Consider the following 23,698-nt stretch of genomic DNA (forward strand, 5'->3'; position numbering starts at 1 on the left):
CCAGGAGATGTAGGAGGCTGTTCATTGTTCATACGGTGGTGGTGTACTTCTCCTTCCTTCCCCTCTCCAAACAGTCCCCGCCCAGCGCTCTGATAGGGAGTGGCCTAGATTTAGAGAAGCGAGCACCGCGAAGGGAAGGTGGAACTGAGAGCGCCGAGGTGGGGCGATCGGCTGGACAAGGGACGGCTGTGTCTGTTTGCGATCTGCTTTCATGAGGAGCGAGCCGAAAGAAAGGCAGGGAAGGAACTGCATGAGGTCTATCTGCCATCGGCTGGGAGAGAAACTGCCTGAGCATCAAGTTGGGCGATCGGCTTTGTGGAGAGTGGTTTTTGCCGGCTGTCCCTCCTCGGCCATGGACCCAGCCTGCGGAGCCCAACACCTCGATTTGGCATTGTCTGGTGAACAAGCCAGGCCTGGATTCGTATGCTGGACCTTGTGAAAACCAGCTGGAGCACACCGTGGACCTTCCGCTCTTGTGCCGTAGACCTTACGAGGGGCTGAACGCGCTGAGGCTGCATGCGTGGGCGGTGCAACAAAAGGAGGCCGCCGCCATTTTGCCACGCAGCATGTTTGAGCTTGGGCACTCGAATCCGTTGACATCGGCTTGTCACGAGCCGCATTCGTGCCTTTGACACTTTTCCTCTCGTCCATGAGGCATCACCAAGTACTCTGTGTCTTGTCTGCGTGTCTTGTCTGCATGTTATCTAAGGTTTATCTCGCTTGGATTCCCTTCGAAACCCGTAATCCTTAGCTCCCAAGTTAAGAATGGGTTATAGATTAATTATAACATTGTCGTGAATGCTTTGCTTGTGTTGTGTTCCCCGATGTGTCCTCAATAAATCTGGCTGAGTTATACGAGATTTGCCGACTTGAATTTATGAGTGCCACGCCGAGGAACGATCCGCTCAATTTGGATATAAAACCCAAACGGGCTACAGACTGGCAGACTCCGCTCGGTCTCTGACAAATCCAGTCTGTAGCCGGGGTCTATTCCCCCAGCTGGCAAGGCACAGGTGTATTTTGGTATCGTGATACGAGGCGCGTAACCCGAGACCTGTGCCACGCCAGCCGGCGTTATAACCCCGGAGATGGCGATGCTGTTAAGTGACACCGAATCTTCAACATTTGGCTGTCGAATCCCGACACCGCTGAATACTTAACAATATATATATATATATATATATATATATATATATATATATATATATATATATATATATATATATATATATATATTGCCGCTCTCCAACCTGAGACAAACGCTGTGACGTAACTATTATGATGCACATTATGATGCACGCTAGGTCTGCGGCTCCCAGAAGAAATTTCTCTCAGTACTAATTACAAAGATGTTAAATGTAATTTAGTGTCAGATGCTGTCATAAGGAAATGTAAAGTGCAGTTACCTTTGCCCTTGTTAGGGCATCATCAGGGCAACAAAGCACATTTCCATCCACTTACAACTGAAATCTTTTGGTTATAAACCAGTGATGGGACGACTCCAAACTGTGAGTGGTGAGAGCGCCCGAACAGTGTCCCACACAGCCCTTACTGCACGGTACCGGGAGCGATAAGTGCTGCCTGCCACATGGAACATTATCTCCTGCTTCACCGAGCTTGCACAGCTTGATAGCTTGCATATCCCTGTATTGCAAACTCCTAAGGATGTGGACCGAAGGCCCGAAGTGCAAGGCCTGAAGGTTTGTAAACGTGCGCGTTCTACCCAAACCTTCGACCATCACTGCCAGTGAGTGGTCTTTGAATCTTGCGGGATTACCTCGTGTGAACATGGCAGGCTTGATGATTTATTTAATGGACGTCTTCAATTAGAAAGCCGATGCCGCCATGCCCAACATTCAGGCAGACTTCCCAGGAGACACCATATCTGGTTTGGTTGCTTCTTAACAGTGATGCAAAGGTAATATTGTTACAGATCTGGAAGCCATTTGCACACAAACAGACAGCAGTCCATAAGCTGAGTTATTTCAATAAGTATGTGTATAGTTAGATTCCTCCCTATGTCTAAAGGGAATTACATGTGTGCGCTGCGAAGTTTCTTCCTCGTTAGATTTTTGCAATACCCAACGCAAACAAATCAATCCTTCACTTCTTCGCACCATCGACGCCATTGCCCACGTGCGTTCGACCTCGGACGTGGGCGGAGGTTTCCTCACCTCAGAACACCGACTCCACCCAGGAAAGGAGAAGGTTCCACCCTGTCCAATCACGGATGGCAACCACATCACCCCACGAAACCCTGTCCAATCAGGGCAAAGATTACATCAGAGCTCCGACTCCGCCCCAGAAATGCAGGGTTTTCCCCCATGTCCAATCAGAGGGGGACAGATGTCACCCCACGAAACCCTGTCCAATCAGGGCAAAGATTACATCAGAGCTCCGACTCCGCCCCAGAAATGCAGGGTTTCCCCCATGTCCAATCAGAGGGGGACAGATGTCACCCCACGAAACCCTGTCCAATCAGGGCAAAGATTACCTCAGAGGACCGATCACCACACCCCGGCCGGGGGAGGGATAAGAATCGCCGGGCTCCCCTGAGTGTTCGCTGGAGTTGGGTTGGAATTGTCGGAGAAGAAAGGCGTCGCCATTGCTCTTGGTGTGCGTCGTTGGTGGTCGTTGTTGCAGCGTCTCAAGCTGGTCTTCTGACTATTCCACAGCCGTCGACTTCCATCTCTCCTTTTGTCGAGCAATAACCTGGAGTCCAAGCCGGGAATGTCCGCTGGCCCTCTGTGAGGAGTGACCCTGACCCCTGCCTGGACCCCGCTATACTGTGTCTGGGCCTGCCGACGACCCCGAGTTTCACACCTCCAGTCGTGGGCCAAACCGCACGAGGCGGCCAGGTACCGACCAAGCTCTGACCTCCAACCTGTCTATCCCCTTGGCTGCGAGGGTCGAAATAAAGACCACCGGGTCCATTTTCTTTTGGTGTGTGTGTGTCTGTGGTGGCGCCGTCCCATAAGTAGAAATTGTATCAGTGTTGATTGCTCATTGTACAATGCCTGTATATTCGGAATAAGTCTACACTGTCTTACTATTGTAAATAAATAACTGTTAAATGTTCTAGTTCGTTGCCTGTTGTTTCTGCCACTGACCCAGCACGGTGCGGGCTTGAGAGTTAGCGAGGCCGTTTGTGCAGTAAGTTGTTATTTGGACCAGCGCGGCTTTGGTAACTCCCGCTCAGTTACGCTGGATCCGAGTTGGAACAGCGACTCGGTCCGGACAAAGCCGGCCGAGGGTGTGGCTTCTCCAGTAGTTAGATGGCGTGAGTACTTAGGTAAATTGGAATAGACAAGTGGACCCTACCTCACGCCGTCGAAATATTGGCGACCACGGTCCTTTAAGCAACCCGTTAACTCTGGAGTTATCCAGGGTGACGACCTTCGATTCCGGGTGTTCGGTGGGAGACGGCCCTGCTGCTCCATCTAACGGTCGTTCCTCGCCACCGACCCCCAGCCCACAACAATATCTGGGGCTCGCAAATGCACAGTGTAAGTTTAAAATCATGATATTTACTCACCAGCTATCATGTGCAGCCTATGGCTGCTGGATGCATCATTTTCTGGGGGCACGACTGTGCCATCTATTATTACCAGTACACTGATACTCATTTCACCAACCTCGGAAGGATGACATGCTGAGTCGATTCCACCTAGTGTTAATTCAATGGCCGACAGGGGTTCAAACTCAAGACCCTAAGATCTAAAGCTAGCCACCTTAATCGTTAAGCCAACAACAGGCTTCTATGATATTTACCACTAGCAAATATCACCCATCACTTTGCTGATGGTAATACTGAAGGGGGAATGGAGAAAAAGAGGGGGAAGAGGGAGAGAGGGTTGGGGAAGAGGGAGAGAGGGTTGGGGAAGAGGGAGAGAGTAGTGGGGAAAGGAGAGAGGAGAGGGGGGGAGCAAGGAGGGAGGTGAGGAAATGGAAGACAGTTTGAGGTGAGAGGAAGGGAAGGGAGTCGTGCGGTGAAGCGTTAATTACGATTCATACCATCTCACCAAAATGATTCTGCATAGACTAACAGTGAAGATGGAAATAAAATAATGTCTGAAATCCCTTTTTTACAGGTTGTACTATAAACACGGCCCGGAGACAAACACCGCCCAGACATAAATACCGCCCGGAATCCCCGGATGCGTCCGGAGATTAACACCATCCAGACATAACCACGTCCAGAGACAGAGAGAGAGAGAGAGAGAGAGAGAGAGAGAGAGAGAGAGAGAGAGAGAGAGAGAGAGAGAGAGAGAGAGAGAATTGAGAGAGAGGGCGGGGGAAGATTGAGAGAGGAGATGTGAGAGGAAGGTATTGCAGTGTATTGGGAGGGGGTAGAGCAAAGATGGCAGAGAGAGAGAGAGGGGGGGGTAGGGGAGTTAGCAGGAAGAATATTTTATGCTGAATGAACAAGACACACACACACGCACACGCACACGCACATGCACACACTGCCTTATATGAGTATCGATTAATCATATTTGGGAGGAGGGAGTGTGGTGGGAGTGGGAGCTGTACAGGCCGTGGGGGCCGTTATAGATGTATTTTTGTTTGTTGCTGGGGCCACAACAGAAATGACACGAGATTTTTGCATCTATTGGTGAAAGGAGAAGTGTGCGTGTGTGTGTGTGTGTGTGTGTGTGTTTTTGTGTGTGCATGTGCACGCTAGCTTGTGTGATGACAATTGTTCCCTAAAATTGCACTCTTCCCTCCATGCATTGTCATGAAAATTATGTTTGAAAGACGATTTGAATTACAGATTTTGTGCTTGCAACAGCAGGATAAAAGCCGAACTGAGTCGGTGTAAACACACACACACACACACACACACACACACACACACACACACACACACACACACACACACACACACACACACACACACACACACCACATGTGTAAAAGGCCTCGTTTAACATTCACATCATTTCTAAAGTCACGTATCTGACAAGATTGATAGAGGGTGATGCAGTTGCTGTTTTACTGACAGTGACATTGGTTACAAGATCACACAAAATGGAGAAATCTGCTGAAAGGAAGAGGGTTGTTGAGAAGGCAAGGAATACAAGGAGATATGGTGGAGGGCAGAGCAAGACAGGTTAGGTACATGAGATTTTTGTGGAAAATACCTACAAGTACCGAATGCATTCCGCCTTGTGTCGATCAGAGTCTGCAGTGATGCCATTTGAGGTGATGAATGGAATGGATGTGGAGCATACACCAGAGAGGGACTTGAACGGATGCCACCAAGACTTTGAGGAAGGATACTGCTTTGAGAGACTCAATAGCCTTGTGATTTGCAAGATGATATTGTTACGAATTCTCACCCGCCGGCGTGCGAACGACCACGTTTTACTCATAGCGGCCGTACGCCCACCGGACGAACAATTCAGTCGCCGCTTTCCGGATCAATGCCGAAAACCAGCCACGGGTGTGTTTTTAACCACACCACAACCTTGTCCGCACTCTACCCGCGCTACAGGGTCCGATCGCCAAATCTTCGATTTACCTAATTATTCACGCGGGTAGGTTACCGAGAGATTGTACCTCAACGGGGCCGCTGGGACACGAGCCGCTTAATGCAGCTCGCTCCGTTTTTGGGATAACCGAGCGGGGTGTTATCGCGACTCCCGTTGGACCCGATCGCTTTACCGGCTATTTAAAAACCAACTATATTCCGAGGGCAAGATGGCAGTTCAATTGGGGAAAGAGGACACAACGAGCAGGTTCACATTGAAAGAAGCACATTTATTTCCACATGTATACAGTGATGCAGTCATGCAATGAATGGGGAGGGGGGGTGCACACATGCAATTATACAGCCAAACAAAAGCAATGTAAAGGAGCTATGGCAGCTAGCGTAACCACGGCTCGGCCGCGGCCTAGTGATTCGGGCCCCAGCCGGCAATGCCTGAGAGGAACGAATGGGTCTTTGCTCTTTCAAAGTTGATGCTCTCTTTAACAACCCGTCCGTCCCTCAATGATGCTCGGACTGTTCCGAAGCCTGATCACCTCAGACCGTTCGGTGCTGGTTGGCGAGCTCTCTCCACGTCCCGCACATGAACACGCAGCTCCGCGCGGCACAGCAGGCTTGGCCATACTCCCAGCTCACCTCTCCTCTGCTCTCCTCAGCTTCTCCACCAATGGCAGGCTTCAGGCTCCAGGCTCCAGGCGCTCCTAACCCCGACAGACACTCCACAGACTGACTGCGCTTGGCGCTCCGCTCGCCCTTTTATGGGGCCCGAGAGGCGAGGTTTGGCCTTCGATCCCTCACCTCTGATCTCTGACCCCCCCACCCCCCCCCCCGCTGGCTCTGCCCCTCTCGATCTCCTGATCTGATTCTCGGACGAAGCTTGCACAGAGCGGACGTGCGCAAAGACAGCGACTTGCGCGGCGAGGAAACCCCCGCGTCTGCCTGCAGCGATGCCGTTCGATGCGGACTTGCCGTGGCTGGCGCCAAGATTGCGTCGTTTCGGAGACGAAGGTGAGGCGATGTTGTTCGTGTTGATCTATTGGGGGAGATGTGGATTAGGAGATGGTGAGATGTCGTTGTTGTGAAGGCGGTTGTGGAGAGGGTGGTTGGTGGTTGGCGTAGTGGAGAAGGTGGTTGGTGGTGGAGATGGTGGTTAGTGGTTGGCGTGGTGGAGAATGTGGTTGGTGGTTGGCATTGTGGTTGGTCCAAAATAACGATAGTAAAAGAAAAACGGCTACCTCAAAGATTACAGCCCTGATCACACGAATAATTCTCATTAGACAACGGTGGGGAAATCTATCTGAACAGAAACTTATCGGCATAACTGAACGAAGGACCTATATGGTGCTCTGCGAATTTCCACAGCCGTAACAATATATTTGCTGCTTACCTAATGATGGACAAACACTTGTTGTGTACCTTATAGAAAGATAAAGTTTCCTTCTGTCGGGTTAGTCTTCCATGTTGAGAAAGCAAAACTGTTTGACCCCAACTGCTTTGACACAGGATTCAGTGTTCCAATCTTCCAGAGCTGGGGTTGTGAATAACCACAGATGGAATGGGTTAAACTAGTGTATGAGAGAGTCGGCTTCTGTGGAAGGATTTGCAGGCAGAAGCAATATAGGATGCTGCGGAGATGGCAGGCCAATCCTTTTGTGAGTTGGCAAATTGCAGCCCTTGCCAGTTGGCAGTTGGCCTGTTGAAACAGCCATGTTATAGTTCATGACATTATCCATTAAATTGTCCTGTTCCGTTTTTCTCTTCATTTGCACTTCTGCACCGAGTAAGAGTGAAATTAATCGACGACAATATCATGGATAATGATTCAATGATTTGGAAAAACCTGCAAAAACTTCAGGTCAGGTCAGGTATGGGAGCATATGCCAGAACAGCGCGTCGCTGCGTCCACTTTCCGCCAGTACTCCAGGGGCCTCTGTCTGGCCATCCCACAGGCAGATGCCAGGCCCATCCCCATCTCCTTGAGATGATGGTCAACCTGCTGCAACCATGAGGCACGTGGTCGGCCCACTGGCCTCCTCCACTCATGAGACTCCTTCACTGAGAGAATCTGGTGAGCAGCATCAGGAAAACAAGCCACATGTCCATACAGCCGCAACTGACGCTCACGGACTATGCAGGTAACAAATCTCATCCGAGTCTCTCTCAGCAACCGCTTGTTGGACACAAAATCCGACCAGTGATAGCCAAGGATTCTCTGAAGAGACCTGGTACCAAAGGAATTTAGTCTCCATCTCAGATCCTTGGTCAGAGTCCAAGTCTCGCACCCATAGAGCAAGACTGGAAGTACCAAGGAGCTGAAGACTCGGACTTTCGTCCTCCCGCACAGGTACCGGCAGCGCCACACACCATGATCCAGTGAATCCATGACTCCCCAGGCCCGACCCAGACGTCTATTGACCTCTGACTCGCAGCCAGCAGAGACATGAATATCACTGCCAAGGTAAGTGAATCTATCCACGACCTCAACATCCTCACCACAAACAGACACAGACAGGACAGCAGCATCCAAGATGTCACCGAAAGCGTGGATCTGAGTTTTGATCCAAGAAACCCGTAATCCCAGCGGCTCCGACTCCTCATTCAGCACCTCGAGGGCCCCCAAAAGGATATCTAAAGTCTCCGCAAGGATGACTGCATCATCTGCAAAATCAAGGTCCGAGATCTTGACATTCCCCAACGATGCACCGCAGCTTGACCTCTCCGACATCCTCCCTAAAATCCAGTCCATACAAGTGCTGAAAAGTGTGGGGGCAAGTACACACCCCTGACGAACTCCAGTAACAACTGGAAATAAGTCAGAGATGGTACCACCACACTTCACAGCACTCTCAGTACCAGAGTAGAGTTCAGACAACAGATTGATCAGTTTTGGTGGCACCCCACGAAGACCAACAATCCTCCAGAGTGTATACCGATTCACTGAATCAAACGCTTTACAGAGATCAACATGGGCTGCAAGCAGCCCCTGCCGAAACTCTCGTCTGCGTTCGGTGAGGACACGAAGTGCAAGGATACGGTCAATCGTTGACCACTTTGGTGTAAAGCCTGACTGCTCTGGACGCTGGTGCTCAAGCAGATGGTGGCGAACCCTATCAAGAATTATCCGAGCAAAGACCTTGCCCGGCACTGAGAGCAGCGTCACCCCTCGGTAGTTGTTGCAGTCTTGGCGATCACCCTTCCCTTTCCAGAGAGGGACAACAAGGCCCCTCTTCCAGTCAGTTGGGATGATGCCTGTGTTCCAGGCAGAGCACAAAACTGCATGCAACGACACGAGTGCAGCATTTCCACCAGCCTTGAGAAGTTCAGCATGGATGCCACAGATCCCTGGAGCTTTGCCCCGTTTCAACTGGTTCACCGCAGCCCGTGTTTCCACAAGCGAAGGTGGACCACAGTTGATTCGAGGGTTAGCAACAGGGATTGTAACACCCCTGACATCCAACTCGACAGCTGGGGGATCAGCCTGGTACAACCGCTCAAAGTAACCAGCCCAGCGGGCCTTCACTTCAGACTCCTCTGTCAAGAGCCTACCACTCTCTGCTCTTACTGCAGTGTTCCGAGGGATGGGCTTGGATGAACGCAATGTGTGAATTCCCCTGTAAGCGGGACGAGAATCACCTGTCCACAGGTGATGCTCTACCCCCTCACAGATTCCTCGCACATAGGCCTCCTTGTCCACCCTCAGTGCACGTACAGTTTTACGCCTCAGCTCCCTGAACAGCTCAGCTCTGCCATTCAGCCTGGCCCTGCAACTCTGGTCAATGGTATCCAGTGTCCCTTGAGAGACAAAATTCTTCTTTGCCCTGCGGTGAGCTCCAAGGTATCCACCGGCAACATCAAGGACGGTGGTCTTGAAGGCGCTCCACAACTCTTCAGGTCCCCCCAAAGCACCCAGACCCCCCAAGTGTCCACTCAGTCTTTTTGCAAACTCCTCAGCTACTCTCTCATCCCTGAGCTTGCCAACATCCAAATCCTGCCACCAACCTTCAAGAAAAAGGTAACCCAACTGCAGGAGGACATCCACAGACACAGACAGGCACTACATATGGATGGCTATTCGCTCACAAGGAGCTCCTCCACCCTTTGACAGGTTTTGTTTTTTATCCTGCTGGGTGCCCATATCCAAACACCCTCCTCACCAGAAAACCTGGTGGGGGAGACGGTTTAGTCGCCGACAACCCGACCATGGAACAGGTTAGTACAGCTTTACATGGTACCTGCAGCAGGTCACAGATCGAACCTGACAAAAACTCTACCATCATAAAAACATCAGTCGTTGTTTTCAAAATTCTGAAAAATAGAATCTAAGTGTAAATGATAGGCCTGTACATTGCGCGAGATGATGAAGTTTTGTTGTGGGTGAACAAGGTACATGCATCCATGTCACTGAGGCAAGGTAGTTTCCCATCCCCATAGAGCAAACACAACTGCAGCCCACACATTCCCATTGTATGGAGATGGAATCCATAGCCTGGAAACAAGCTGGAATGTGCTGGAAACAAGGACAAAAGAAGTACACCCTTAAAACTTTGGTGGACCTTTTTTGGATTTATTTTTTTGAATTCATGTGCAACACAAGTCGCTGCCGAAGCATGCGAAGAAAGTTTGGGTTTGGAGAGATCGGTGTGCAAAGTGCATAAAGACAATGTGAGCGGATGATGTTTACGCTGAGAGTCAAAATATTGGGGTCTGGGGAACCCAATGGCTTAAAAACATAAACTTGTGTCCCATCTTGTGTCAAAATATTGGGGTCTGGGGAACCCAATGGCTTAAAAACATAAACTTGTGTCCCATCGACATAAAAAGTGCAGTGTGACATGAATTTAGTCATCTTGACATACGTAATCAATCGATAAGGCATGAATGACTATTTATCTGATGGAGGGACGGAAGTTAATTAAAACCTGCTCATGATGGTTAAATCCAGTGTCGGACCGAACATGCTCCAGTCACCTGATCCATCAATCCAGTGAACGGAGTAATAAGTGGAATATTTTCATGCATCATAAAGTTTACACTCCTAAGTTGTTTCACAAGGCCATCATATGTCATTTCACTACAATTTCGGAAACACATTAGAAGGTTATTTTGCTCCTGATATGGTATTAGATGCTTGAATGTGCAACTGTAGTCCGTGATGCAGCGTTCGGTGAGATGGTTGCACATCTGCTTTGTACATTGCTAAAGTTTGATTTTACTTTCGAAAATATTCCTGCTACATGTTACACTGTGTGTTTGGTGTGTGTGTGTGTGTGTGTGTGTGTACAGATGCCTGCAAAAGTATTCATCCCCTTCCAATAATGACCAAATCATATACAGAAGAGGCTGCAAGACGTTGTCCACCTTGCTTTAAATGCATCCATTATCTCAAAACAGTGTCTGTGTCAACTGTAACGGTGGCTTCGTATTTCTGAAGCAGAGAACTTAGCATTTGGTTGCCAAAACTGTGGATGTCTTGATTTTCCTTGGACCATGTTTAATCCTGATGTTGGCTTAGTGGTTAGGGTCCTGAGCTTGAGCTCTGCAGGCTGCTGAATTAACACCAGGAGGGGTTGACTCAGCAAGTCATCCTTCTGAGGTTGGTGAAATGAGTACCAGCTAACTGGTAATAGTGGCATTGCATCAGTGGTGCCCCCCATTTTCGGGAGCAGTGGTGATGCACCATTGTTCATAGCCAGTGAAAGCATGAAATCCATGCCACCACAATTAGTGGATAAAAAAGAAGGTCGAGCGATGAAGAATCAAAATTTTTTTGCATGAAGCTGGAGATAAGACTCAAATCTGTTTTCAAATTCATGAATTAAAGCTCTCAAAATGTCAAGTTTGTCCGTGCGTGTGCACATGTTTCTTTCCTCTCCTAACTTGCCATCACTTTCAAGTAAAATTGTAAATTGCCCAATTGCTTCCACAAGCTCATCCTTGCATTCGCCAATGGTTCGTTTTTCATGCTGAGATGTGAGCGAGGCGTGTTGTAAAATGTTGCCGATATTACGAATGTGGCCAAAAAAACCCACTGAAAACGCACTACAAATTTCTTACAAATACTTATCATCAGTTGTTGAAACTTGGACCTGAATGGCTGGTAAAAGCCTCAAATCTTCAGCAATGCCTTGTGTCTCCGCGCGGACCACCTGATATCGTGAAACTTTGCCAGCTTTATATAAGAAATCCTATTTTCTTCACATCGTTTCTTTAATGTTTCCAGTTTTTTTTACCTTCGCATTCTGCGAAAGGTTATGTTTTGGTCGGCGTGTATTTATTTATTTATTTATTTATTTATTTGTAATCTTGTGAATCGTATAACTCAAAAAGTATTAAACCGAATTGCATGAAATTTGGTGGGATGATTGGTTATTAGCCAGGAAGCATTCGATTAGATTTTGGGATCGTTCGGGTCAAAGGTCAAGGTCAAGGTCACTAAAAGGTCAAAATCGCCTTTTTACGATAACACGGTCAATTTTTATTCAATTTGCATGCAACTAATGCCAAAATGTTCAGAATTCAACGCCTCATCTTGTGATATGCAATATGACACAATGACGCCCATACTCTTGTTACCGGTTAGGGGTCAAAGGTCAGGGGGGTCACGACCTTGAAAAATATGCGGTTTTTGTCATAACGCGGTCAATTCTTCTCCGATTTACATGAACCCAGCACCAAAATGTTCAGAATTTAATGCCCAATCTTGTGACACAATGACGTCATAACACATGTCACCGGTTGGGGTAAAATGTCGGGGGGAGGGGTCACGCCCTTGAAAAATATGCAGTTTTCGGCATAACTCAGTCAATTCTTATTCGATTTGCATGAAACCAGCATCAAACGAGATTACCTTCTCTTGTTGAAACGTTGTATTCACCGAGTTTGTGAGTGAAGACTCGCCAAAACGACGTGAGTTGATTGTTGTTTCGTCCGTAGCCCCCCGGGAGGGGGGGGGGTCATGACATTATAGATATGTGGTTTGTGTCATAAGACCATTCATATGAAACCAGTTCCCCACACTCATACCAAGAACAAAAAAAGTAGTGGCGGCGAAGGTATGCGCTCTATGAATGCCCGTTCTCGTTTTAAATTGCTCTTCCTTTTTGCAAATAGAAACTCATTACCTTGCAAATACAGCGATTGGATATTTCACAGTATGGAACACAATGATCAGCTGATGTTGAGCAATTTCCCAGTGTGTGTGTGTGTGTGTGTGTGTGTGTGTGTGTGTGTGTGTGTGTGTGTGTGTGTGTGTGTGTGTGTGTGTGTGTGTGTGTGTGTGTGCGCGCGCGCGTGCGGTGCACAGAAAATGAACGAGGGGATTCCAGATTTCAACGATGCCACGTAATTTTGGTCCAAATCCATTGTGCACACCAACATTCACTGCAGCCCCGTCTGTGCAAGCCAACTCTAGTTTTCTCATCAAATCATCCCCTAGTCCCGAAACGTTAATAAAGGGTTCACAATTCCATTCACAATATCCTGGGCTGAGTGATCCGCACCTCGCAGAATATCACCAAGGAAGTCGGAAGAAAATTCCCCTTTGTTTGATGCACTCACAATGCACACTATTTCCTGCTCTGTTTTGTTAATGTCTTCTCCAATGGCTTGATTTCCAATCATCAATTTGGTTTCAGACCAGGTCACTCTACCCTGGATATGCTGCTTCTGCTCTCCCATCAATGGATGGAGGTCCTCAATGCCAGACAGGAAATCCGAGCCGTATCCCTGGACATATCACGTGCTTTTGACACAGTCTGGCACCCTGCCCTACTCACCAAACTCTCTTCCCATGGTATTCAAGGCCATCTCCACTCATGGCTCGCAGACTTCCTCTCCTGTCGCAGTCAACGTGTGGCCCTAAATGGAGTTCTTTCATCCCCTCTTCCTGTGCAGGCTGGAGTTCCTCAAGGTAGCGTTCTGGGCCCTGTTCTTTTTCTGGTTTTCATCAATGATCTCTCGGACTCTCTGGAAAATCCTCTATTTCTCTTTGCTGATGACTCCACCCTCTGCCGTACCATCTGTCATCCCTCAGACCGGCAAGCAGCAGCTTCTTCGCTCACTGCAGATCTGGATAAAATCACAAACTGGTCCAACACGTGGAACATGTCTTTCAATCCAGACACATCTCACACTCTCACTATGTCTCTTCGAAAGGACCGTTTACAAAACCCCCCCATCCACTTTCTCAACAATCCTCTGGAAGAAGTCTTTTCTTTCAAGCTTCTAGGTCTCACTATCTGCCATGACCTTTCCTGGGAAAGTCACATTTCCAACCTCGCCTCAAAAGCCAGTCGCCGACTGGGAATCCTCCGTCGTGCAAAGTCCTTCCTCGGCCCTCTTGAGCTCCTGACCACTTACAAAGCTTTTGTCCGTAGCCTGATGGAGTACTGCACTCCCCTCTGGGCTGGTGCTCCTGCCTCCCACCTTTCTCGGCTTCACGCTGTCGAAACCAGGGCATTTAAGATCATCGGCATCTCCCGCAATGAAGCTGAGTCTTTGGGCCTCTCACTCAATCACCGCAGGTTGGTCGGTGGTCTTTCTGTCTTCTACTGACTCCTCTCCAGCCTTGCCCCGCCTGCTCTCTCTGCGATTTGTCCCCACCACATTTCCACAGGGCGCTCAAGGTCCGCCAACAACCCCCTTCTGGTAAAACTACCAAAATCACGAATCACTGCTCATCTTCACTCTTTCATTCCTCTTTTTTCCCGCTTTTGGAATAAACTTCCTCACTCTATTCTTTCCCATTCTTCCCTCCAGGCTTTCAAAACAGCTGTTCACCACCACCTCTTATCTTCCCCCATCCAAATCCTCGATCTTTTCTACCCCCGATAATCCACCCAAGCCCACTTCCTTCAATTCCCCTGCTTTCCTTCCTGAAAGTCCCTGAAATGTCCATCTTCTCTTCGCCATGTTCCCCATCCCATCCCCATCCCTCTCCCTTCCACAGTTCACCTAATGTGTCTGTTCCCCACTGTTTTGTCCCTTCCACTCCCGCCCCTCTTGTCTCATGCCTCCTTGCTGTGAGTTGTGTGTTAGCTCTCATACGAGCCTCGACCAAGGTATACAAAAAAAAATGTCTTCTGATCCGACAAAAAGCAGACCCCAGAATTCAGCTGATTTCACCTTTTCTTGCACTAATCAAGTCTGCTAAAGTATGCATAATCCGTGCTCCCCCTGTATCCCTGTGATATGCACTTCCAACATTTACTCCAAGCCGCTTTAAAAGTACAATATCTTCTTCATAGTTACAAATAGGACGTGCAGCTTTGGCTTCGTGGAATGCAAGTAAAACTAGAAGGGCACTCTTTGATGTCGTGAGATCCCCAGATATTATATGCCTCCGCCCACATTATTACATCATTATAATACTTGTACCAATGTGCCAAGTTTGATTGAAATCCCTGAACCCAGATTAAAAATATTAAATAATTCTGACTGCTGGACCATGCGTCTGATCAGGTTGAAATTTAGAATGCATTCCCCATGACTACGAGATCGCGACTGTGACATTTCACGTCAATTGATGAAGCGGTTCAAGAGAAATAATTTTTTTTTTAAGATTTTCATTCAATCCAATATGGCTGCCAGACCATGTGACCTATTAATTATAATCAGTGCTCAAAAGAATATTCTTGTCTGGGGTATCAGCTCAAAGGTATTTTCCTTCGATATATTCATATCTTTAATATCCATGAGCGAGTAGGTTCAAACAGACAGGACAACCAGCTTAATCTCCATTTCTCAACGTCAGCATTCATCAGGATGCAGTTCCACTTGCTACCGCACAGGATGGCATTTTCATAATAATTTTATTCCAAGACTCAAACATAACACCAATCAGATAATAGTCGAGCACTCTGCTGCTCATACTCTGTCCTGCTGTATTGTTTACATCCATAAATTGGAGGGCTGCCATCGGAGATCGCTGATGGTTCCTGGTGTAGTCAACTCATTTTCTGAGCCAATTGGTAGCACTTGAAATTCTCTCTCATAATCATCATCATTTCATATACAGCCTGTGACTGCTGGGTGCACGGCTGTGCGGCTGATGCAGTCCCCCCTGTTTCCAGTGAGCTGATACTCATTTCGCTGACCTCGGAAGGATGACAGGCTGAGTCATCCCACCTGGTGTTATTTAATGGCAGGAAAGGGGCTCAAATTGAAGATCCGAAGATCTTAAGCCAGCCACCTTAACAACTCGGCCAACAGGTGGCTTTGCCTCATCATGAAAACAAATGTATTTTCTTTCCAAAGTGAACATTATAACATTGAAATTAAATAATTTTAAAAATCAAATGAGGGGAAAAAAGTTAAATCAAGGAAAATAAAATAAAAAATAGAAAATCGAAAAACTTGAAAATTGGGAAAATGAAGAATTAAGTAATTAAATGATTGAAAAGATAATTGAAAAATTAAAAAAAAACAAAATTTAAACTAAAAATTAAAAAGTTGAAAGTTTGGAAAATGAATTATTAAATAATTAAAACATTTAAATTGTGGAAAAATGACAAAAAAAAATAAATCATTGAAAATTTGAAGAAAAAAAATTGAAAACAAATGAAAATTTGGAAAAATAAAGAATGAAATGAGTAAATAATTGAAAAAATATATACCGTATGTTGAAAAATAAATGATATAAAATTTGGGGGAAAAATATATAATTGAAATTTGAAAGACTGATTAATTTTTTTTTTAATTGTAAAAATTATTCTTCAAAAAGCGGGACACCACAGACAACAAGACGGAACACGTTATGCCTCCTTCCGGGGAACCATAACAAGTAACATGGAAATGACAGTGTACAAAAAGTATTCGGATTTATCCCGGTTTTAATTTGAAAAATACTGGCAATACCCTTGGACGTGCACCTGGTAGAATAATGATACAGGAGGAAGTGAACGTGGGATAAAATCAGCAAAATTGAACCAATGAACCAATGTTGCACTAAACAAAACCCCACGAGACCCCAATTTATTTAATGTCATGAACAAACTTTGGTATATCACCAGTGATGAAGGTTGTCGTTAAGTTTCATCGGAATTGTACGTGTAGTTTCCGAGAAGAAAGCAAATACCTCTTTAGGGTGGGGGGGGGGGCAACTCTCTCACCTGGAAACTCCATCCATAGACCCCCTCAGACCCCGATTTTTCTTTTAATGCCATGAACAAACTTTGGAACTTTCATATACAAGAAAATATACACAACATATTAACCAAAGCTTTTGGTGCTCTACTTCTCAAGGTTAAATCACAGCAAGAGAACCAGGAAGTGATAGAGTGTGCATATATGGCGTTGTCAATGTAAGATCGACACTGATCGGTTCATCAGTTTTACCTCCACTGGTTAGCCCACAGTCATCGGTATATCTGGCTCCGACTGGCTGGAGCAGAGTACAGGCTGATGACTCACCATTCGAACCAATGCCTTGGAGGGAGGGGGGATGCGACGCCCCCAAGGCCGATGACTCACCATTTGCATGCATACCTTGGACAACGGTCGGTGCAACAGCTTTGATGTTTCCATGTTGAAAGAGAATGAGAAAATGTACAAATTCCTTTTGATGACAAAACACAGGGTCCATGGAAAGGATGAAGGTTGCTTCCAACATACGTAGATGTGAAACACTCCGACATCGACTCAACATCTAAAACATATCTGTGTTGTGCTCATCTGCACAGACGGAGTTGGCAACTAAGTGCCGTGCAATGGCAGAAGAACAAGAAATGGGCCGACGGTCCTTGAACACTCCTACATGCTCTTACTGGTTGTGTCCTAACTCTCAAGTTCTTTTCTTGAATCGCCAGAGGGACATGCCGTTTGATACGATCAGTCAACCTTTTGGATGATCAAACCTGCTGCTCCGACCGCTGTCCAAGGAAAGCATGCAAATGGTGAGTCATCAGCCTTGGAGGCATCACATCCCCCCTCCCTCCAAGACATTGGTGTGAATTGTGAGTCATCAGCTTGTACTCTGCTCCAGCCAATCGGAGCCAGAGATACTGATGACTGTGGGCTAACCAATGGGGACTCAGATTACCATTGATGGCAAAACTGATGAACCAATCAGTGTCGATCTTACATAGACAAGCCTATATATACACGCTCTCCCTCACTTCCCGGTTCTCTTGCTGTGATTCAACCTTGAGAAGTACAGCACGAAAAGCTTTGGTCCATACGTCGTGTTTGTTTTCTTGTATATTAAAGTTCTGCAGTACCAAACATCTGAAACTTCGGGACATACACAGTAATGAACATTGTGGCAAAGTTTCATCAAAAGCGGCTGTGTAGTTTTCGAGAAGTCGCAAGTATTTGTGGACGGACAGACGGACTGATGGACTGAAGGACGGACGACGTGCCATCCCATAAGCTCCCAGGAACTATGTTCCAGGTGAGCTAAAAATGACAGTGTGATGACGTCAACAAGCTCTATCGTCACAGTGGGAATGTGGTTGTGTACTTCTCACAGCTTCATTCGCAAAGAAGCCGAGGTTTTAACACTAGCGCACAAAAATATCAACAATAAGTTTATTTCACAATCAGCAGCTAAATATAGGCCGAGTCAAGTTCATTTAAGCTGATTTAATGTTCTGCCAAAGCTCCATTAGCTCGCTCTAATAGCTCGAACACAGAAAGATTGCTTACTCCATCCTCAAAAGTGGACTTTCTTGTAAGACCCAACCAAGCAATTGTCCCCCCTGATTGAGTAGCCACTAAAAATTGTCAATATTACATCGTCTTTGCTGGCTTATTCTCAGCAGAGATTCTCAGCAGAACAACAACACATTCAATCATTTTCTATTAAATATCTGAAAAGTCTGCCCATGGGATCACATCATGTTCCTGGAAGTTTGTATTGTTTATGAGATAAAGTTGAACAACATAAACAGTTTAAAGTGTGTCAAGATAAGAGCTTATACCGGTGTGCTTTGGCTTGAGTGACACGAGCCACGGGGATGAGCAAGTAAACCACCAGTGTTGAAAGTAACGAACGTTAGGTGACGCAAAGCAGTTACAATTAAAACAGCAACTAACCTGAAATTATGATTATAATCCAAATCAGTAGTTTGATTCAAACGCAAGAGCAGTTCCAGTGTGATGTGGACTTTTTATTCTCGAAAGCTTGTACCTTGATGCCGACTGTGGACAAACGTTTAGTGTGGGCACACAGCCATTTCGGGACTTGTATATTGATGTCTTGATGATTTGTAAACTTCATGCCACCCAGATGTTTTTCGAGTGATTGAAAGATATGAAAATGACGAGGTGACAAGTCTGGACAGAGGTCTGATTTGAAATCTTCCATCCCATCTCTACTGGAGTAGTGGTCACATTTTCCATGTGAGGATTAGAATTATCAAGCAGTAAAGTTACACCCTGAGATTGTATCTCTGACTATCATCTTTTTTTCTTTATTCTTCACGTGAGTGAGGTTCATGGAGAAGCGAGGTAGATCTGACAGTGGAAAAACATCAAGGGAATGGATGGACAGGATAAGAGGAAAGGGAGGAGGGGAAGAGACGCTGAAATTGGTAAGCGAGCTGGTTGGGTTAGGAAAGGTTAATGGAGGTATTAAAGATCACCAGTTAAAATTGGGGATGATTTGAGATGGTGGTGCTCCGCCTGCTTGAAGCCGTGGAGGAAAGCGTGAGACGGAACAGTCTCTGGAAGGTTGTTTTGCAGATAGGACAAGTGATGAATAAAAGAGTTGAGATGTGCAGTCAGCCTGAATTTTGGAAGCTTTACAAGGAGGGGCTGACTGAAAAAATAATTCTGAGAGCTTTAGACTCCACATAATCCAGGACAGACATATGTGATGCAGGGGTGCAAAGCCAATAGCGGAGAGCAGTACTCCACTGAGCAATGGACAAAGGCATTGTAAACCGTAAATAGCTCCAATTTTCCAAGGAAAGACTTGGATCAATGGAGGATTTCCAGTCTTCGACTGGCTTTGGAGGCCAGCTTTGCAATTTAGTCTGCCCAGGAAAGGTCACGGCTGAAGATAAGGCCAAGAGACTGAACCTCTGGAAAAAAAAAGTACGAGAGAATGAACCTCTTCCAGGAGATGACGAAGTAAATAAATAGGTAGGTTTGTTTGACGATTCATCTGGAGCGATCGGGTGAGGCTGTGAGATTTTCCAGGATTTATGGACATGTTACATTTATCAGATCAGTGTTTAAATTTTTCCTGATCAACAGAGAGGATACAATATGGAGTCGTCTGAAAAAAAAAAAACAGGAAGAGAGGATTTTAATCAGACCCTCTCAACATATTGCTGGATGCTCTTCTTGTCACCATATTTTAACTAGAACTCCATGTATTTTTTTTATCCATATTTCATGATTGTTTCCACATTTCCAACACTGTCCTCCAATTATCTGTTTAACAGATGAATGTTGCTTCAATGACAGCATATTTATTTACATGAGAGATGTTAACGATCACTCACCAATTCAAGGCCATGTTTGAACTCGCTGTATAATTTAAACACAACTACATGAAGGACCTCCATCAGCAAATTGTCCAGACAGTCTTCTGTGAATTTAAACTTAACTAACGATGTTGGCCACAATATTAGTAAAACTTGGAATGCTATCAGCAGCCTCGATGTCACGTCCTGTACAATTTCTGATGCGGGTGAAAGAACAACTTCAATTTGCACATGAAACAGATTGCAAAGTAAAAAAAAGTCAAATATCAAAGGTGTCTTCTGAAAACGACCTGCAAACAGGTCGAAAGTTCACGCTTAAACTGATCAAATCATAGCAATCACTGCAAGCATATAATTCAAATGCAGATAATGCACTTCATTATCGCTCAACTGACACACAAATCAGGTAAAATTAACATCGTTTACTCAAGGAGTACAACCTTTAAACCAAACTTCACCTGAAGCAGGTCCCTCATTGTATTCCAACATTTCAATTAATGTGATGTCTTCATGAGCTGAGTTTATGAGTGTCTGTGAGCAAGAGGTGCAGGTCGCCAGGATCAAGTTGATGTGCTGTGATTTAGAGGACAATTTGCATCGCTCATTTGCACCTGCCGTTGAAACATCAGGTCTTTGACAACATTTCCAGTTGTACTTGTATGCCCGTGCAATTTTCACAATTTTGTGAGTATCGCAGCAAATGAAACTGAACGCATTTATTTCGTCAGGAACTAAAAAAGCTCTTTCAGTATCAGTAACAAGCCAAAATTGTTTTAATAGCCTTTTTAAAGGTTAAACCTCCTTTTTCATGAGTAAAAATAATTTCAAGAGAATGGTTGAATTCTGGAGGTAAATTTATGCAAAGAGGAATGAGGTCAGAAAAGTGAAACGCACAACAAAATAACTTGGAGTGGAGAGACTGAATCTACTGGTTCCATGCAAGCTTTGCACCAACGTAAGATGGAATCTTAAAGTGAAACGCTCATGAGGTTTCAAAAATTCAAACATGTTTGATTTGAGCATTATCTATTTTTTTTTTTTTTCACGACGACTCCTTTGATCAAAAATTTGCCATTGAATATGTCATGAACCATATCAATCAGAACTCAGCAATCACATTGACTTTGCCATAGTATATGCCTGAGTCGTTAGTTAGACACTTCGCAACCAAATAATGATCACTAATCTGACGACCTGTTTTCAGATTCCACAAACAAGACATTCACAATAGTCAAAGACATGCCGTGTTTTTAAAAGATATTGCATATGTATTTCTACATATGACGTGAATGTATATGTACGTGTCTTTATGTATGTCGCCTACGTCATATGACACATATGTATTGTATATGTATGTGTCTTTAGCTGCTTACAGAATGTAAACACAATCCACTTCATCAAATACATAAAGCTGGTATTTATTATGTCTGCCTGGAGGATACACTCCAGCTTCTGGTTGCAGTCTGCAAGCATGCCCCACCAGTATATGTAGACAGTAAAACCTCAAATATTGCGGGTTCTCGTATCGCGGGTTTCGACAAATCGCGGGCAACCTGTTGTGCTCACATTTCGTTATCGCGTTATTTTATAGTCTTTCATTTCGGTCAATCGTGATCTTTCAGCTAAGAAGAGTCATTGTTTGCATTCGCGTGGATGATTAACTCCCATTACGAGCCTTTTCGTTGTTTCTCACACACCGTTAATTGCAGTAATTAGACCAGCATAGGAGAACGGAGCTAAATTTAATCATGAATCGTCATCGAACAGGAAATAACAAAGGAAGATCCTGTGATATTAGATCGACAAATGTAAATTGATGCACAAAATTAGTTGTGCCAAAAGGCAGAGAAAGGTTGTGACATTGTGCAAAACAATCGAGTTGTTAGGTTTACGAGAGGTCAAAGTGCGGCATCTGTGGACCGCCATTATGGCATCAATGAATCGACTACACGGTAAACGTGAGTAAAATGCAATAATATGGGAGAAACCAGTGTGGATTTACCTATTTGGGTGGACCAGTGATAAGGGAGAAATCATTGCGAATTTACCAACATTTCCATGAGGAACCCGGGGCAGAACGATCCAGTTGAACCATGACAGATGCCTAAGAGACGGGATTCTTTTGGAAGAGGATGCCATCTGATACCTATCTCTCGAAGCAGGAAAAACGTGCTCCCCGACAAGGTGGCTAAGGATAGTTTGAGCCTTCTTCAATGTGGCAGTGCAGCCGGTGACTTCATCATGATGCTGATGATTGAACAGCCATCGCAAGTTCTGCATCCACACCTTTTGAACCAACACACTCCCCTCTCACAGCATCATCATCCTGAGCTAAGTCTTGTGTTTTCTATTCATGGCAGAGGACAGTATTAAAGAGTAGGTATAAAGTTTAACCTCACCCACCTCACTGTTTTATAATAAACTTAAAAGGTAAAAGTCTTGTGTTTTTGTATATTTTTTCCTGCATTCATTTTATTAACATGATTATTTCAATCTTAACATGCTTCATATACATTCAGACCCCGACATTCGTGGGGGATACATTCCTGGAAAATTTTGCGAATGTTGAATCCGCGAATGGTCGGGGCATTGTTTCAATGGGAAAAGGGGGGATACGTTTCTGGTGGTTCGTGATTCCTCAGGGAAAATCAAACATTCTGTGAAAAACTGTGAATGTGCCCGCGAATGTAGAAACAGGTCAGTTTGAGGGTTTACTGCATGTGTATAAGCTTGGTGTTGGCTTAATGGATAGGGTGGTGGGCTTGGGAGCCGAGGATCCTGAGTTCAAACCAACCTCGGCTGTTGAATTAATACCAGGTGGGGTGAACTCTGTCTGTCATCCTTCTGAGGTCAGCAAAATGAGTGCCAGCATGTTGGTATCCTGTGTTGGAGTGGCGTTCCATCCAGGATTGTGCCCAATAGCCAAGGAGACTGCTAAAGCAGCACCAATGCTCTGCCCAGAGGATGTACAGTATATGTGTGTGTGTGTGTGTATATATATATATATATATATATATATATATATATATATATATATATATATATATATATATATATATATATATATATATATATATATATATATATATCTTCTTCTTCTTCTTTCGGCTGCTCCCGTTAGGGAGCAGCGGATCATCCATTATGATCCGCATCGTGATTTGGCACATGTTTTACGCCGGATGCCCTTCCTGACGCAACCCTGGTCGCCTCTTACGACACAGGGATATATATATATATATATATATATATATATATATATATATATATATATATATATATATATATATATATATATATATATATATATATATATATATATATATATATATATATATATATATATATATACACACATATATATATATATATATATATATATATATATATATATATATATATATACACACACACACGCATACATATACCGGGCGTAGTGGCATGCACCTGTAATCCGGCTACTCGGAGGTTTGGGTTGGAGGATCACTTGAGGACGGGAGCCCTGTGCTGGGCCGCGCTATGAGAGGGTGTAGGGCAGCCCGGAATCATGGTGAAACCCAATCCTTATCCCTGTGTCGTAAGAGGCGACCAGGGTTGCGTCAGGAAGGGCATCCGGCATAAAACCTGTGCCAAATCAGTATGCGGATCATAACGGATGATCCGCTGTGGCGACCCTGAACGGGAGCAGCCGAAAGACAAACAACAACATATATATATATATATATATATATATATATATATATATATATATATATATATACATATATCTTATGAGCAGGGT

At 45.2% G+C, this 23,698-nt stretch overlaps 1 long non-coding RNA gene across 1 annotated transcript in view; it reads left to right on the plus strand.

Moving 5' to 3' along the window:
• Positions 1-11,532, plus strand: part of LOC147019456 (uncharacterized) — a 30,724-nt gene extending 19,192 nt beyond the window's left edge. The window contains exon 4 of the long non-coding RNA XR_015062012.1: positions 10,775-11,532. This is a non-coding gene — a long non-coding RNA (uncharacterized LOC147019456). The remainder of the gene's footprint in view (positions 1-10,774) is intronic.
• The last annotated feature ends 12,166 nt before the right edge of the window (positions 11,533-23,698 follow it).

This window comes from Eptatretus burgeri, chromosome 9 (assembly GCF_056783735.1).
Source record: "Eptatretus burgeri isolate ZD-2024b chromosome 9, Ebu_testis_v1, whole genome shotgun sequence".
Classification (NCBI taxonomy): Eukaryota; Metazoa; Chordata; class Myxini; order Myxiniformes; family Myxinidae; genus Eptatretus; species Eptatretus burgeri.